The following is a 6576-nucleotide window of genomic DNA, read 5'->3' as shown; positions in this document are numbered from 1 at the left end:
TAAAACTACAATCTAATACATAACTTAGAAATCCGTGATTTTAAAAATAAAATAAATACTGCTGATTTATATTCTAATATAATATAAATTAGCAGTATGTATTTTGCACAAAAATTATATAATTATGTATTAGTTTTAAAATATATTGTATTATATTATATTATATTATATAAAAATACATTCCAATATATAATCTTGAAATTCTTGATTTTGTGCCACATAAATACTGCAAATATATTATATTATATTATATTATATTATATTATATTATATTATATTATATTATATTATATTATATTATATTATGTTAGTATATATTAAACATTTGTACTTTCATTTATGAACAACTTGGGGATTTTGGGAAGTTAAAAGCTTCCTCAAAATTGTACAATAATGTATATAAATAGAATATTTACCGTACACATAAACTGAATATTTGCCAGCAGAGTTCCGCATAGCGCTCTGCAAATTTCCTCAAAATTTAAATGCATATCATTCACAAACTTCTACATTATGTCCTTGCTGTTTGTCAATGATTTCTAGTGATTTAATAATGCTGTCAGCTAGCAATCTGATGGGTATAACACATTTAAATTAACCATGTATGGGCATATACCATAAAAACAAAAAGAATTCCCTTGACTAAACAGCTCTGACAGAAGATGGAGCATTGGGAACTTTTGGATTATGAACTTAAATTTAGATCAATAAGGATTTATCAGGGATTAATGAAGCACAGTTGCTTTAATGTCATGTTAACACACACACAGAGATTATCATGCCATGTTGAACATGTACAGTGTGTCAGGGGCTGATAGTCCCTTCTGAAGGATGATGTCTAATTCCCAGTCCTGTAATCTCAAACCTTAAGAGAGGTATCAAGAGGCTAGATGCTTCAGTCATACGTGTTTAACGTGAGTGTTGGGGTCCTGTGTGGGAACGGGGGGACGGACGAGTCCTAACAGTGCTGGTTCTGCTTGCGATAAGATGGCTGCCGCTCCAGTGGTTACACTGATGGGTTTTGTCCACATGCAGACATGTGCAAGCGCTAGATAACAACAGCACTGCTCCAGTCAACCTGTCCAATTCTTCGGCTGAATACCTGCGGGGCCGAAAGGAGAAGGAAAATGAGGAAGCCTAACATGCTACAAAGAAGCTTTACAATCTTACATGGAAGCCAGACAGACGACTCTCAGCCAATCAGAAGAATCTAGTATGGCGGTTATGTTTCATATATTTGAAACAGAAATCTGTTTATATATATATATATATATATATATATATATATATATATATATATATATATGTATATATATATGTGTGTGTGTGTGTGTGTGTGTGCACTGTAAAATGTAACTGATGATCTTACTAATAAAAGTAAGTGATTATAACTTATTTTGAATAAGTTTGTTGACTTTACTAAGTTTAACAAAGTAATGACAACTTTTGTGCACTGAAAGTGATTAAACTAAATAGGTATAATTAAACTTTACTTACAATAATTAGTATTCTGAAATAAGTGGTTATGCACAGTTCCACCATTAGGTAGCGTTGATTTGTGGCAGTGCATCTGACGATGGGAGAACCACATGGAGAGGTGAGTCATCTCGTGTTTTTTTTATCTTTTTCAGTTGCTTAATATACAGTAATCGACCATGTAATAATCAGAGTAAGTAAAGTAGAGCTACATAGCAAAATTGGATGTTATATTTTTTTTATCAAATTGTTGGATTGTGCTGGATTGTGTTCATCGAAATGAGCAGTCTAACATTTGCTAATCACTGCATCTTTGGCTGCATTTTTTTTAATCGAGTTATTGTTTTGAATGGCCTCATTCTTGAAAATTCAGCTAATGTGTAAGTTGTTAATTCCGTTCTGATGGAAAATCTTTGGTTCATGAAAGTGTTTTCCAAATGTTAGTAGGTTTTACACCTACTTCCAAGCACATGTAAATTGTGTTTGAAATATACAATGTTTCTGTATTCTTTTAAGCAAACTGCTTTTAGTTAAAATTGTGTGCAAAAATATTTTTAACTCTCGCATCCTACATTCACAACTACTGAACAAAAAAAGAAGAGGTTAATATTGCCTGTGTGACTGCATTTGTATATTCAGTAATTGTTGATAGAGCAAACTAGATGCAAAACCAGATGCTGGTGTAATATATTAAACTGTGGATAATCCATATCAGCATCTCAGCTGAAAAACGCTGCACCATCAAAGTGCTGTCACAGTTTGCATATAGACAATTTATTGAAAGGGAGATAATGCTGAGTGAATGGCACACATATGCTATTTAATGATTGTGATTTAATAACAGACACATGTTTGATGGTCAAATCTGTGATTTATAAATCATTTGTGAAATCCAGATTAGCTTTTTCATGAATGTCTGGTTTACGCAGTTTTCCGTAAATATATTTGTATATTTTCATGAAACTTTCAAGAATGAGGGCAAATGTGTGCAGTGCCTGACTAAAACATTACTGATTACTCTGATTCACTGATTTATATTTGAATGTTATTTTAGATGTATGATGATAATAATACATATTCTTTTACTTGCAGATCTTACTAGATGATGAGACATGCAATGGAAGTGTAAGTATTGTTTGTTTTTTTCCTATGAAAAGAGATCTATTCTATTGAAGCATTATAGCATAAATCATGGAAGCTACTCTCGAACTTGTTCAATTCCTTTTACAGATCAATTCAGAGTTTAATTTAATTACAAGCAAAAACCTCAAGCAAGAATTATTCTCTGCACTCGATTAACATGCTTCACGATTTCTGGACATTTTTGAGAGCAAGAAAGGGGCTGTTGGAAAAAGACGCTCTGAATTTCTTCAGCAAATCAAACCTGTGGTAAGCTTATCACTTTTCTTTCTTAAACTAAATTGTCTTATTAACTGATTTCATAATTTTATGTTATACATACACTATAAAATGTAATTTTATCTTTTTTTTTTTCAGAGCACTGACATTACTGCAAAGCGCAGAGAAGTTCTTCGTGGCCTTCTACTCATTCTTGGAGAAGAAGCCTCTAACTTTTTTTACAAGAGCACTGGTAAGTACCTTTACTATAACCCCCACACAAACATCACATATAGGCATTCGATTATGTTTTAGGCAACTTCTTAATTTGGACCAGATAAGTAAATTCTGCTTTTGTTTCACATTTCTTAATCAAGCCTTTGTACTATTAATTTTTGTCAAATTTCTACAATGTAATTTAACAACAGTTTTTATTAGTTGTACGTAGAACATGGCTCAAGAGATGGTCCTGATTCTTTAGGTGACATATACTTTTGTGAGATTTCCCATTTATAATGTAACAAGAATTGTAATATTGCTATTCCTTTTTTTAATTAGGACTTCGAATGTGACACACCCCAGATTTCCATTGGGATACTGTCTGTAATACCAGAAGATTCCCAGGATTCCCCATAAGCACTGCATTTGGAGGCTTCAAACACCGCAATCATCTTGGAAGGAATCATCGTGATGGATGATCTTGAGAATCTTCCAGATCCCATGTGTCTACTTTTTGGGATGATATATGCACTGAATTTGGAGTACCCTCCACAGCTCAAGAACACCTTTGGTTTTATTCAGAGAGTGTTTCTCATTCTTGGACACAAATCTTTGAAACCAAAACTACAGTCACTTAACAACCTGCTGTTGATATAAGTTGAGGCTGTTTGAGATTAACATCAGTAACAATGTGGTTTTTGTATATCAAAAAACTGTTTACAGAGTTGGGTCATCTGACTTTGTTTGCTGTAGTACCTGAAGAGATTTAATTTATAATAAACTGTTAAACTCAAGTTCAGTTGTTGCTTTTTGTCTTAACTTATTGTTTTAAGTTTAGCTTACTTGGGATTTTTAAGGCAATCGGTTTCCTAATATTTTCCTAGTAATGTGAACACTAATAGAAAGTTAACTCAAATAATGATTTTAAGTCAACAGTACTTAAGTATACTTGATTAACAAGTTGTCCCTACAAATTGTGTTAAAGTAATGCCAACTAAACATTAATACTCTACTTTACTTGGAAATTTTAAGGCAATCGGTTTCCTCACTTTTTCTAAGTAAAGTCAACTTATTACATTTTACAGTGTGTGTGTGTGTGTGTGTGTATGTATATATGTATGTGTATGTATATATGTATATATATATATATATATATATATATATATATATATATATATATATATATATATATATATGTGTGTGTGTGTGTGTGTGTGTATATGTATTTATATTACTAATTATTACTTTTTATATTATTTTATATATTATGTTTGGTATAGTTGTTTATATATTTTTAGCATCTAAAATATACCTTTCATATAATAATTAATAGATTTATTCAGCAAGGAAAGTGACAGTAAAGGAATTTAAAGTGGCAAAATATTATAGGAATAAATTATTTTTTGAATATTAAAATAGAAAACATTATATATATATATATTACTTTCTTACTGCATTTTTTAACATATAGTTTGTAATTATTCCAAACTAATAGAATATTAATTGTTGTGTTTGATTTTTTATTTTTATTTAACCAATACTGTAAACTGCTAATATTATATTATCTCAACTGTATTTTAATTAGCAAATTATTTTTAAAACATTTGTTATTGTAGTATTTATTTACTTATTATTATTATTTACTTATTTTTTCATATAACATTAATTTATATATTTGATTTTTCTAATTTCTATTTGAATATAATATATTATAATATAATATTATAATATTACCTTTTAATTAACAAATTGTTTTAATATTCTTAGTTATTGTAGTATTTATTATTTATTATTATTTGAATAATTGACTGTCAGTATTTTTTTATAGAATATTTATTTTTATATATTTTATTTTTTATTTTTATTTTTATATAACCAATAAAACTGCTAATATTATATTATATGAATTATATTATTTTAGAGTTTTAATAAACAAATTATTTTTATATTTTTACTTATTGTAATATTACTAATATTTACTATTATAGTATTTGCTATCTTCACTTTTTAGTCATTTTGTTAAGTGTTATAATATTACTTTTATATATTTGTACCATTTTGTTCTGCATTTTTGAACGTATATTTTTTTAATTATTCAAAATGTTTGACCCATAGTAATTTTTAAAATAGAATACAAATTTTATATCTTTTTTATTTTTATATAACCAATACAAAATGCTAAAAATTATAATATTATCTTAACTGTATTTTAATAATTTTTTTTATATTTTTAGTTATTCTAGTAATTATTATTTACTATTTTTTACAATTTTTAATTAATATTTTCACTTTTTAGTAATTTTATTAGGTGCTAAAATATTATTTTTAACTTACTGTTTTTACTGCATTTTCGAATATATATTTTGTAAATATTCCAAACTTTTGACAATACATTTTTTTTATAATATATATATATATTTTTTTTTATTTTTTTTTAATAAAACTGCTAATATTATAATTTTATCTCAACTGTTTTAATTAACAAACTATTTTTATTGAATATAATTTATCTATATAACAAATAATTAATAAAACTTTTTTTTAGTTTTTTTTATATAGTCCAGTATTGAAATGTTAAACTGCATTTGCTAATTAGAATGTAATATTTTATCTTCCTTCACTATGTTCTCTGTTGCAAGTCATAAGGATAGAATGATTTTCATTGGAAGAACATGTGGTAAGATGCATTTATCTTAGCATGAAAGTAGCCATCCTCTGAAAGCGTGCGTATTTACAGACAAGCAAAATCAGTGGGACTCCTGCTGACATGCACACTCTCACAGTAATTACACTCAGAATGCATTTAGCACGCATGCATACACACACCAAACCACATGCTACAGACCGTACGTAGTAATAAGCACTGCAAACCCTTTAATAACGCTCCCACAAGCTGTCTGTTCCTCTACATCTTGTCATGTGAACTTCTGCTTCTAGTAGTAAACGCTCACATCCACTTTCTCTCTCTCTCTCTCTCTCTCTTTCTGTGGCTCTCTTCCGTAACCTACTAAATTGCCTTCATACAGTAGGCCGCATTGTAACTGTAACTCATAACTGCTCCAAAATGTCTGCAGCTTAATTATAATGCTTTCTAAAATAGCTTCTTTTGGATAATTCCATGTATCCTTTAAAGAGAAAGCAATCCTAGAATGTGTTGCAACAAGCTCAGTAAAAAAAAAAAAAAACATCCAAAATGGTATATGATTTCATTAATTGATAAAAGTATTGATAAAAGTGGACTTTTTTCCGGTTTTTGCATATGCATGTACTTTTATGCATATAATGTCATGCTTTTTGTAACATGCTGACGGTTTATAACTCAACTATAATGCTATTTATATGTGTGCATAGTCAATGACTAATGTGTTTCAGTAAACATTCTGCCTTAATCCTGTTTCACAATGTGCAGTTGTGCCATGATTTTTGGCAAATTTTATAAATGAAATAGGATTTGTTTTGTCATAGCATAGAATCAGCTGTTTTTGATTCTTTAGTGTGACATGCTCACCAATGCCCATTTAATTGCCTTTGCGATGAATCTTA

General features: G+C 28.8%; 1 long non-coding RNA gene across 2 annotated transcripts; it reads left to right on the top strand.

The window, feature by feature from the left end:
- Nucleotides 1–2214: 2214 nt before the first annotated feature.
- Nucleotides 2215–3827, top strand: LOC141287802 (uncharacterized). 2 transcript variants are annotated; one of them, XR_012339531.1, is made up of 4 exons: nt 2215–2601; nt 2707–2865; nt 2974–3067; nt 3373–3827. It is a non-coding gene; the product is annotated as an uncharacterized lncRNA (long non-coding RNA). The 2 variants fall into 2 exon arrangements; XR_012339530.1 differs by having other exon boundaries at nt 2215–2865.
- Nucleotides 3828–6576: the final 2749 nt, after the last annotated feature.

The sequence above is a fragment of the Garra rufa genome, chromosome 15, assembly GCF_049309525.1.
Source record: "Garra rufa chromosome 15, GarRuf1.0, whole genome shotgun sequence".
Lineage (NCBI taxonomy): Eukaryota > Metazoa > Chordata > Actinopteri > Cypriniformes > Cyprinidae > Garra > Garra rufa.
The sequence above is the reverse complement of the archived record's forward strand: the minus strand, read 5'-3'. Positions and strand labels throughout refer to the sequence as shown.